This window comes from Rutidosis leptorrhynchoides, chromosome 11 (genome assembly GCF_046630445.1).
Source record: "Rutidosis leptorrhynchoides isolate AG116_Rl617_1_P2 chromosome 11, CSIRO_AGI_Rlap_v1, whole genome shotgun sequence".
NCBI lineage: Eukaryota > Viridiplantae > Streptophyta > Magnoliopsida > Asterales > Asteraceae > Rutidosis > Rutidosis leptorrhynchoides.
In genome coordinates, this window is record NC_092343.1 from 367,946,861 (window position 1) to 367,957,059 (window position 10,199).

Sequence of the window (10,199 nt, forward strand, 5' to 3'; positions counted from 1 at the left end):
AAACATATCATTAAGTATATTAACAATGAACTACATATGTAAAAACAAGACTACTAACTTAATGATTTTTAAACGAGACATATATGTAACGATTATCGTTGTAAAGACATTTAATGTATATATATATATATATATCATATTAAGAGATATTCATACATATTAAGAGATATTCACCTAACACATGTGGGAACCATCATTTGGGAACCATCATTTGGCAACTAGCATGAAATATCTCATAAAATTACAAAAATATGAGTAATCATTCATGACTTATTTACATGAAAACAAAATTACATATCCTTTATATCTAATCGATACACCAACGACCAAAAACACCTACAAACACTTTCATTCTTCAATTTTCTTCATCTAATTGATCTCTCTCAAGTTCTATCTTCAAGTTCTAAGTGTTCTTCATAAATTCTACAAGTTCTAGTTACATAAAATCAAGAATACTTTCAAGTTTGCTAGCTCACTTCCAATCTTGTAAGGTGATCATCCAACCTCAAGAAATCTTTATTTCTTACAGTAGGTTATCATTCTAATACAAGGTAATAATCATATTCAAACTTTGGTTCAATTTCTATAACTATAACAATCTTATTTCAAGTGATGATCTTACTTGAACTTGTTTTCGTGTCATGATTCTGCTTCAAGAACTTCGAGCCATCCAAGGATCCGTTGAAGCTAGATCGATTTTTCTCTTTTCCAGTAGGTTTATCCAAGGAACTTAAGGTAGTAATGATGTTCATAACATCATTCGATTCATACATATAAAGCTATCTTATTTGAAGGTTTAAACTTATAATCACTAGAACATAGTTTAGTTAATTCTAAACTTGTTCGCAAACAAAAGTTAATCCTTCTAACTTGACTTTTAAAATAAACTAAACACATGTTCTATATCTATATGATATGCTAACTTAATGATTTAAAACCTGGAAACACGAAAAACACCGTAAAACCGGATTTACGCCGTCGTAGTAACACCGCGGGCTGTTTTGGGTTAGTTAATTAAAAACTATGATAAACTTTGATTTAAAAGTTATTATTCTGAGAAAATTATTTTTATTATGAACATGAAACTATATCCAAAAATTATGGTTAAACTCAAAGTGTAAGTATATTTTCTAAAATGGTCATCTAGACGTCGTTCTTTCGACTGAAATGACTACCTTTACAAAAACAACTTGTAACTTATTTTTCGGACTATAAACCTATACTTTTTCTATTTATATTCATAAAATAGAGTTCAATATGAAACCATAGCAATTTGATTCACTCAAAACGGATTTAAAATGAAGAAGTTATGGGTAAAACAAGATTGGATAATTTTTCTCATTTTAGCTACGTGAAAATTGGTAACAAATCTATTCCAACCATAACTTAATCAACTTATATTATGTGATGACCCGGAAATTTCCGAACAAATTTAAACTTTAATCTTTATATATATTCGACACGATAAGCAAAATCTGTAATGTTGAGTCCCAAAAGTTTTGAAACTATATTCATTTAATCAAATACCTTTTGACCATGCCTAACGATTCACGAACAATTATGTGTAATTAAATATATATGCATATACATGTGTGCTTATTAAATTGAGATATATTAATAAAATATTGAACAGATTAGTTAATATGAATATAAGCTATGAGATCTATTTTTTTTTTACTTGGAAATGCTATCAAGGTATTGAATGAATAATACTTTACATGAACGTATTTGTTCGATGTAAGTTTATCGAAGAGATTAAAAGATAATATCAAATGATTGAATTATCGGATACATTGAACTATGATTATGAGTCTCTGTTATGAGGTCCACTTTGAATTAGGAAACCCTTACTTTTTAACGGTATTCGGAATAAATGGTAAAGTGATTTACAAGTAAGAACAAAGTATCACTTATTGGGAGTTAAAAAAAAAAAGTTAGTGGAGAATCGAATTTCATAATACTCGATTTATCATATAGAAGAATAATCGGGATAAGATTCGTTAACTAGATAAACCCATTTGATATGTTATATTAAGATTATAAATTTTAATTTAAATTAGTCATAAAACGTTTTGATATTAAACTAATATTAATAAATAGGCTTTAATAAATAACAAGATTATGAATTATAAAAGTAAATGACCAAAACACTCAAAAGATTAAGTTACACTTTGAGTGGGTTTGTTTTTAATTAATTTAAGTCTAATTATTAAAAAAAAGGTACGTGTCACAAAATGTTTAATTTAAAATAAAATATTTTGACAAACAACGAGACTTTAATTTATAGAAGGAAATGACCACAACGCTCAATTTTATAAGTTATATTTTTATAAAGGTAATTTATTGTTGAGTAAGTCTAATTTTTGTAAAAGGTACACGTCACGTAACGTAAAAGGCTAGTTTTCTAAACATACGAAAGTGCGCCCGAAAAACCGAAAGTGGTACATGGGTCGTGAGACCACGACCGTGTCATTTTTGTAAAAATTATATTTCTACCATGAACATGAATATAATATAATATATAATTAATCATAGGAATTAAATATATATTTATATATAATATTATAAAAAAAAAAGGGTAAGATGGTACGTAGTGGAATCACGGGTGTCATAAGTGGTCATTTTTTTCTCATGTCCATACATCACGTTTTCTTTTTAATTTTTTTTTTATTTATTTATTATACTATTATAATTATTTAATTATATTATTAATTATTTAATTATATTATTAATTGAAAACTTGTGAAAATGGATGACTTCTATAAATTCCTTCTACGAGCTGAACTATCTATCCATCTTCCTCTAATCTCTCTCTATACTCAGTAATATTTATTATTATTACTATTATTATTATTAATATTATGGTACTAATATTAGTAATATTATACATAAAATACTACGACGAGGTCATGAGCGGGTCATTTCAAGACAAGTTTTATGAGTAGGATAGGGCTAAGGAAATTATGGGTTATGGCTATGGAGGTGATGGGTATGGTTCATGGGTATGCCCTTGAGGTCAAATTGGTAGTTATCGTCTCCGTCGCGTCTACGTACCTTTCCTACAGCATTGAATCTCAATATTGATACGTGAGCACTCATAACTTAACTTTTATTTACTAATAGTGTATCCCTGACTAGTGCTCGAGAAAATAGAATTATGCATATTTGTATTTTTGATATTGCCCTTAGATAGGTTATGTTGAATCCTGAATTAGTTACACCTACGGTTGAGATAAGGTATAAGATATGCATGTCCTTGGAAAGCTAGCGAAAAATTAAAAACTTTTCATTTAGATATCGAATGGATTCGATGAACGGTTAGAAAGTTATGAATTAAACAATTAATTTCGTAATTAAAAATGCTGATAATAATTAGTGAACTAATTTTCTGAGTAATAAAAAGTGGTTATTTGGATTCTACTCGTCGAGTAGATGAATTTTCATATAAAGCACGTCTCGTTTCGTTGAACGGTTGTCAAGTTATGGATAAAAGAAGTTTTGTAAATTTTGATGAAACGTCGTTACGGAAACTGAAATTCTCGTTGATCTGCGTTGTTTCAGATTAAAACAAAATTATCACTGAATTCTTTGCTGTAAGATGTAACAAACGACTCTGGTCGTTTGTCAATTCGAGTCTCGACGATTTTTCTAAAAATCGTCAAAGTTGACTGTTTGGTCACATTTTAAAATTCTAAAAAGAGCTGAAACTTTTTTATTAAAAATGTCAGTTTTGTATCAGTTGTCATGGTCGGCCTGATGTGTGTTTACTTTTGCCAAAAATCATGTTATATCTTTGTGGTAACGAGAATTTGAAGGCTTTGACCGTTTGTCAATCCGAGTTTCGAGGAATTTTCTAAAAATCTCCAAAGTAGGCTACTCGGTCACTTTTGTAAATTTATTAAAGCTGAAAAATTAACTTTGAAACACCGAAACCGCGTTGGCAACTACGAGTTGTCTAGGTTTAGTTTACTTCTGTAAAAATTTATGTTTAATCTTTTTGATAATGTGTAACTTTTATCTTTGGCCGTTTATCAATCGGAGTTCCGATAATTTTTCTAAAAATCGCTGAAGTGGCCGTTTAGTCATGTTTGACCGAAAAATCATTTTTGTATAAGTTATTATATTTTTGCATGCGACCTCGTTTTTACTTTAACCTTTGACTTTTGCACATTAGTCTCGAGCATTGGGATTGTGGTATACTATGACTTGGCCTAGTTTATTAGACAAATATTGACAAATACATAAATATATATAATTACTATAGGTTCGTGAATCCGAGGCCAACCCTACACTTGTTCAATGATGTTATATGTATTTTTACTACAAAATACAGTATGGTGAGTTTCATTTGCCTTTTTACCCTTTATATTTTTGGGCTGAGAATACATGCGCAACTTTTATAAATGTTTTACGAAATAGACACAAGTACGTGAAACTACATTCTATGGTTGAATTATCGAAATCGAATATGCCCCTTTTTATTAAGTCTGGTAATCTAAGAATTAGGGAACAGACACCCTAATTGACGCGAATCCTAAAGATAGATCTATCGGGCCCAACAAGCCCCATCCAAAGTACCGGATGTTTTAGTACTTCGAAATTTATATCATGTCCGAAGGAGGATCCCGGAATGATGGGGATATTCTTATATATGCATATTGTTAATGTCGGTTACCAGGTGTTCAATCCATATGAATGATATTTTTGTCTCTATGCATGGGACGTATGTTTATGAGAAATGGAAATCTGAAATCTTGTGGTCTATTAAAATGATGGAAACGATTGTTTAAGTTAAACTAATGAACTCACCAACCTTTTGGTTGACACTTGAAAGCATGTTTATTCTCAGGTTTGAAAGAGATCTTCCGCTGTGCATTAGCTCATTTTAAAGATATTACTTGGAGTCATTCATGACATATTTCAAAAGACGTTGCATTCGAGTCGTTGAAGTTCATTAAAGATTATTATTAAGTAAATGACAGATTAGGTCATTTATAGTTTGGATATTATGAAATGGTATGCATACATGTCAACTTTCGATGTAATGAAAGATTGTCTTTTAAAAATGAATGCAATGTTTGTAAAATGTATCATTTAAAGGTCAAGTACCTCGCGATGTAATCATATGTTATTGTATTCGTCCCTATGGATTGGGTCGGGTCGTCTCATATTATATATTATGTAATCTTGAGATACCATAGACACGTATACAATGTTTCGACCTATCATGTCGACACATCTATATATATTTCGGAACAACCATAGACACTCTATATGTGAATGTTGGAGTTAGCTATACAGGGTTGAGGTTGATTCCAAAATATATATAGTTTGAGTTGTGATCAATACTGAGATACGTATACACTGGGTCGTGGATTGATTCAAGATAACATTTATTGATTTATTTCTGTACATCTAACTGTGGACAACTAGTTGTAGGTTACTAACGAGGACAGCTGACTTAATAAACTTAAAACATCAAAATATATTAAAAGTGTTGTAAATATATTTTGAACATACTTTGATATATATGTATATATTATTATAGGTTCGTGAATCAACCAGTGGCCAAGTCTTACTTCCCGACGAAGTAAAAATCTGTGAAAGTGAGTTATAGTCCCATTTTTAAAATCTAATATTTTTGGGATGAGAATACATGCTGGTTTTATAAATGATTTACAAAATAGACACAAGTACGTGAAACTACATTCTATGGTTGAATTATCGAAATCGAATATGCCCCTTTTTATTAAGTCTGGTAATCTAAGAATTAGGGAACAGACACCCTAATTGACGCGAATCCTAAAGATAGATCTATTGGGCTTAACAAACCCCATCCAAAGTACCGGATGCTTTAGTACTTCGAAATTTATATCATATCCGAAGGGTGTCCCGGAATGATGGGGATATTCTTATATATGCATCTTGTTAATGTCGGTTACCAGGTGTTCACTATATGAATGATTTTTATCTCTATGTATGGGATGTGTATTGAAATATGAAATCTTGTGGTCTATTATTATGATTTGATATATATAGGTTAAACCTATAACTCACCAACATTTTTGTTGACGTTTTAAGCATGTTTATTCTCAGGTGATTATTAAGAGCTTCCGCTGTCGCATACTTAAATAAGGACGAGATTTGGAGTCCATGCTTGTATGATATTGTGTAAAAACTGCATTCAAGAAACTTATTTTGTTGTAACATATTTGTATTGTAAACCATTATGTAATGGTTGTGTGTAAACAGGATATTTTAGATTATCATTATTTGATAATCTACGTAAAGCTTTTTAAACCTTTATTGATGAAATAAAAGTTATGGTTTGTTTTAAAATGAATGCAGTCTTTGAAAAACGTCTCATATAGAGGTCAAAACCTCGCAACGAAATCAATTAATATGGAACGTTTTTAATCAATAAGAACGGGACATTTCACTAGGTTACTTACTTCTTGTTCCAGATTTTGAATAGAAGCTTGTTGATTTCTAAATGCTTGAGCATTTTGTTCATTGGTTTGTTTCTGAGATGTGAAAAACTGCGTTTGAGTTTCAACTAGCTTTGTCATCATATCTTCTAAATTCGGCTTTTTATCATCAGTTTGTTGTGGTGGTTTGTTTTGAAAATTAGGTCTTTGCTGATTGTAAGTATTATTGGATACTTGTTGATTGCTAGGACCTTGTTGGTTGTTGTATGGAATATTTCGGTTATAATTCTGGTTTTGATTGTAAATCGGTCTTGGCGGTTGATAATTATTCTGATAATTATTTCCAGGCCTTTGGTTTATGTATGAAATATTCTCTCTTTGTTCCATTGTTAATTCAATACTGAGACAATCTTTTGTCAAATGTGGTCCTCCACACTGCTCACAACTAATTCGTATTGAGTGAATATCCTTAGTCATCTTTTCCATTCGTCTCTCGACAGCATCTATCTTTGCGGAAATGGAATCTAAGTCATGGCTAGAATCGGCTCTAGCTGCTTTAGATGATCTAACGATATCTTTTTCTTGGTGCCACTCATGTGAGTGGGAAGCAGTGTTATCAATAATTTTGTAAGCATCAGTTTCGGTTTTCTTCATAATAGAACCACCAGCTGCTATATCTATGTCTTTCCTTGTAGTGATGTCGCATCCTTGGTAGAATATTTGTACTATTTGACAGGTGTCTAAACCATGTTGCGGACATCCTCTTAACAACTTTCCAAATCTTGTCCACGCCTCATATAAAGTTTCATTTGGTTTCTGTGTAAACGTAACAATTTCTCCTTGAAGTCTTACGGCTTTAGATGCCGGAAAGAATTGTTTAAGAAAATTTTCAACTAAAACATCCCATGTATCAATCGCCCCTTCAGGTAACGATTCCAACCAATCTTTGGCTTCTCCCTTTAAAGTCCAGGGAAATAACATGAGATATATCTGTTCATCCTCCACTTCTCGGATTTTAAATAGTGTGCAGATCCTATTAAAGGTACGTAGATGTTCATTTGGATCTTCCTTCGGCGCACCACTAAATTGGCATTGACTAGTCACCATGTGTAGAATTTGTCCTTTGATTTCATAATCTGGCGCATTTATGTCTGGATGAGTAATTGCGTGACCTTGGCCAGTGCGTTTAGCTCTCATTCGGTCTTCCATACTTAAAGGTTCCAGATTCTCCATAATTGAATTTGTTGAATCGGAATCACTAGAGGATTCTGATTTTATGGTTCGTTCCTCAACAATCTCTGTTTGAATGATTGGTGGTTCCGGAGGAAAGTTTAGTGGTTCAGGATCTACGAATCGTTCCTGAATATTCTCCGGATTCTCAATTGTGAGGTCGGGTTCAAAAAATGGATTATCGGAAATTTGAACTGGAGTACTTGGTCGACTGGATGACGATTCTAAAGAAAAATCAACGGCAGTAATATTTGCTAAATGTCTTGATCTGGTTACAGGTGGTGAACGTACAAAAGGTGGTGAACGTCTTGCTCGGTGCATTCACTGAATATCCTATTAGTTTTTAAAAGGAAAGAAAAATTATATAAGTTATCCAATCAATAGACTTTTCTGATTTTGCCCACGTTTCGAATAGCCAAAAGATGCAGCAGAGGGGCAGGATTCGTTTGGTCTCAATATAATTGAGGACTGTTTGGCTCCAATAACCCGGTCCACGTACAAATCCAACTATTACTACGAACCAGAAAATTTTGATGTCTATCAATTTAACCACTTAAAATAAATTTTCGTAATTTTAAGAAATTTAGATAAGAAGTAGAATAAAAATCTATGTCCTAAAACTAGAATAGCGAGAAATAAGAAAGAAAAAGAGCTCGTTGGAAAAAGGTCAAAAAAGAAAAATGGTTGAAAAATAAAAGGTGACGGAAAAATAAAAGGAACTTATAAAACTTAAAAACACTTGACTAACCTAACCTTATTACTACAACTAACTTAAAATTATAATCGCAAATCGAGATTACTAATTGGAATGATAATTGATACATAGGTAAAAGGTGTCTAAAAATATTAAAGCTTACAGGAAAAACTAAATCCCAAATGGAAATAACTTAAAAAGAAACTAAAACTTAAAAAGGCGTCGCAAAATTCTAAAGTACCTAAATCTTAGTCTAAAGAAAAACACTTAAGGGATTTTACGGCAAAGCCTAAAAATCTAGAAGTAAAAATAACTATGGCAAAAACTAAGTTTAAAACTAAATATGAGCTAAAAATACAAATATTACGCTAAAACGATTAAAAAGGGACAAAATATAAAAATATACAAAAAGTTGTAAAAAGTACAATTTTTATAAAAATATTATTTTTATATTATTTATTTATTAAAACTATTAATTTTATAATTTAATAAAACTAATTAAACTAAATACATAAATTAATTAAAACTTAAATTAAATACTAAATTAATTAAATATTTAACCCTAAATACAAATTAATTAATAATAATTAATAATACTCCGTATTTAATGCAGATTAGGGTTCTGTCAAGCGCATGTCAGAGTGTCTCCGCGAGTCGCGGTATTCCAAGCAGCAAACCCCGCGAGTCGCGGGGTTCCAAAATTCAACTCTGGTACAGTTTAAATTGACGCGTTTTTTTTTATTAGCTTTTTTTAAAACTTAAATATTTAACAAAATCTTAAAAATACTTATATTTTTCTTTTTCTTTTTATATTTTCGAATATTTAAAATGTATTTTTATAAAAATGAATTTTAATAAAAGTAAACTAAAAATCTTTTTTTTTTATATTAGCGTTGCGCTTCCGGCTTTTAAGCTAGACGATCCCCGGCAGCGGCGCCAAAAATAACTTGATGTGGTAGCGGAGTGTATATAAAATACTATTAATTTTTACAAGAAAATACTATTAAATACGATACAATTTTACACAAGATATTTATTTATTTAGAGAATGGATATACTTAAACCTTGCTACAACACTTATAGGCAGTTCACCTAATCGTACAGTAGTGTAGTTTTTAGTAAGTCCGGTTCGTTCCACAGGGAAATCTTTAAACAAAGCTTAACGCTATATTAGTTTACTTTTATAAAAATACAAATATACAAATATATATATAAGTAATATTATTATTATTATAAAGGGGGGTTTTTACCGTTTAATGACCGGTTTGTCGATTTTAAAACTTTAGTCGCAGTTAAAACCAAATGTAAAATATTAAAAATAAATACAAGACTTAAATTAAAGCGTAAAGTAAATAATGATAATGAAATTGCGAATAATAAAAGTGCGATAAAATAAACTTGTGATAATTAAAAAAATACGATAAGTGCAATTAAATACAATAACAATAAAAATGCGATAATTAGAAGTGCAATTAAATATAAAATAAAGGAAATTAAATATGAAATAAAAGAATTATGCTTATTTAAACTTCCGTAATCATGATGTTTGACGTGTTGATTTTAGTTTTATGCCCATGGGTTAATTGTCCTTTGTCCTGGATTATTTAATATGCCCGTCTGGTTTTTGTCCATAACAGTCCATCAGTCATAAATATAAAGTGCGAGTGTCCTCGTCAAATTATTCTTATACCCGAAGTTAAATATTCCAACTAATTGGGGACTTAAACTGTAACAAGATTTTAATACTTTGTTTAATAATTACACCAGGATGTCGACTGAGTGTAACCCAAGGTTTTAATATTTTGTTATCAATTATACCAAGTGTCCTTGTACATAATTTCACCCCT

The 10,199-nt window shown here is 30.6% G+C and overlaps 1 non-coding gene across 1 annotated transcript; it reads left to right on the forward strand.

The window, feature by feature from the left end:
• The first annotated feature begins 7,170 nt into the window (after positions 1 to 7,170).
• Positions 7,171 to 7,277, forward strand: LOC139879259 (small nucleolar RNA R71). Its single transcript, XR_011770111.1, has one exon. It is a non-coding gene; the product is annotated as a small nucleolar RNA R71 (small nucleolar RNA).
• Positions 7,278 to 10,199: the final 2,922 nt, after the last annotated feature.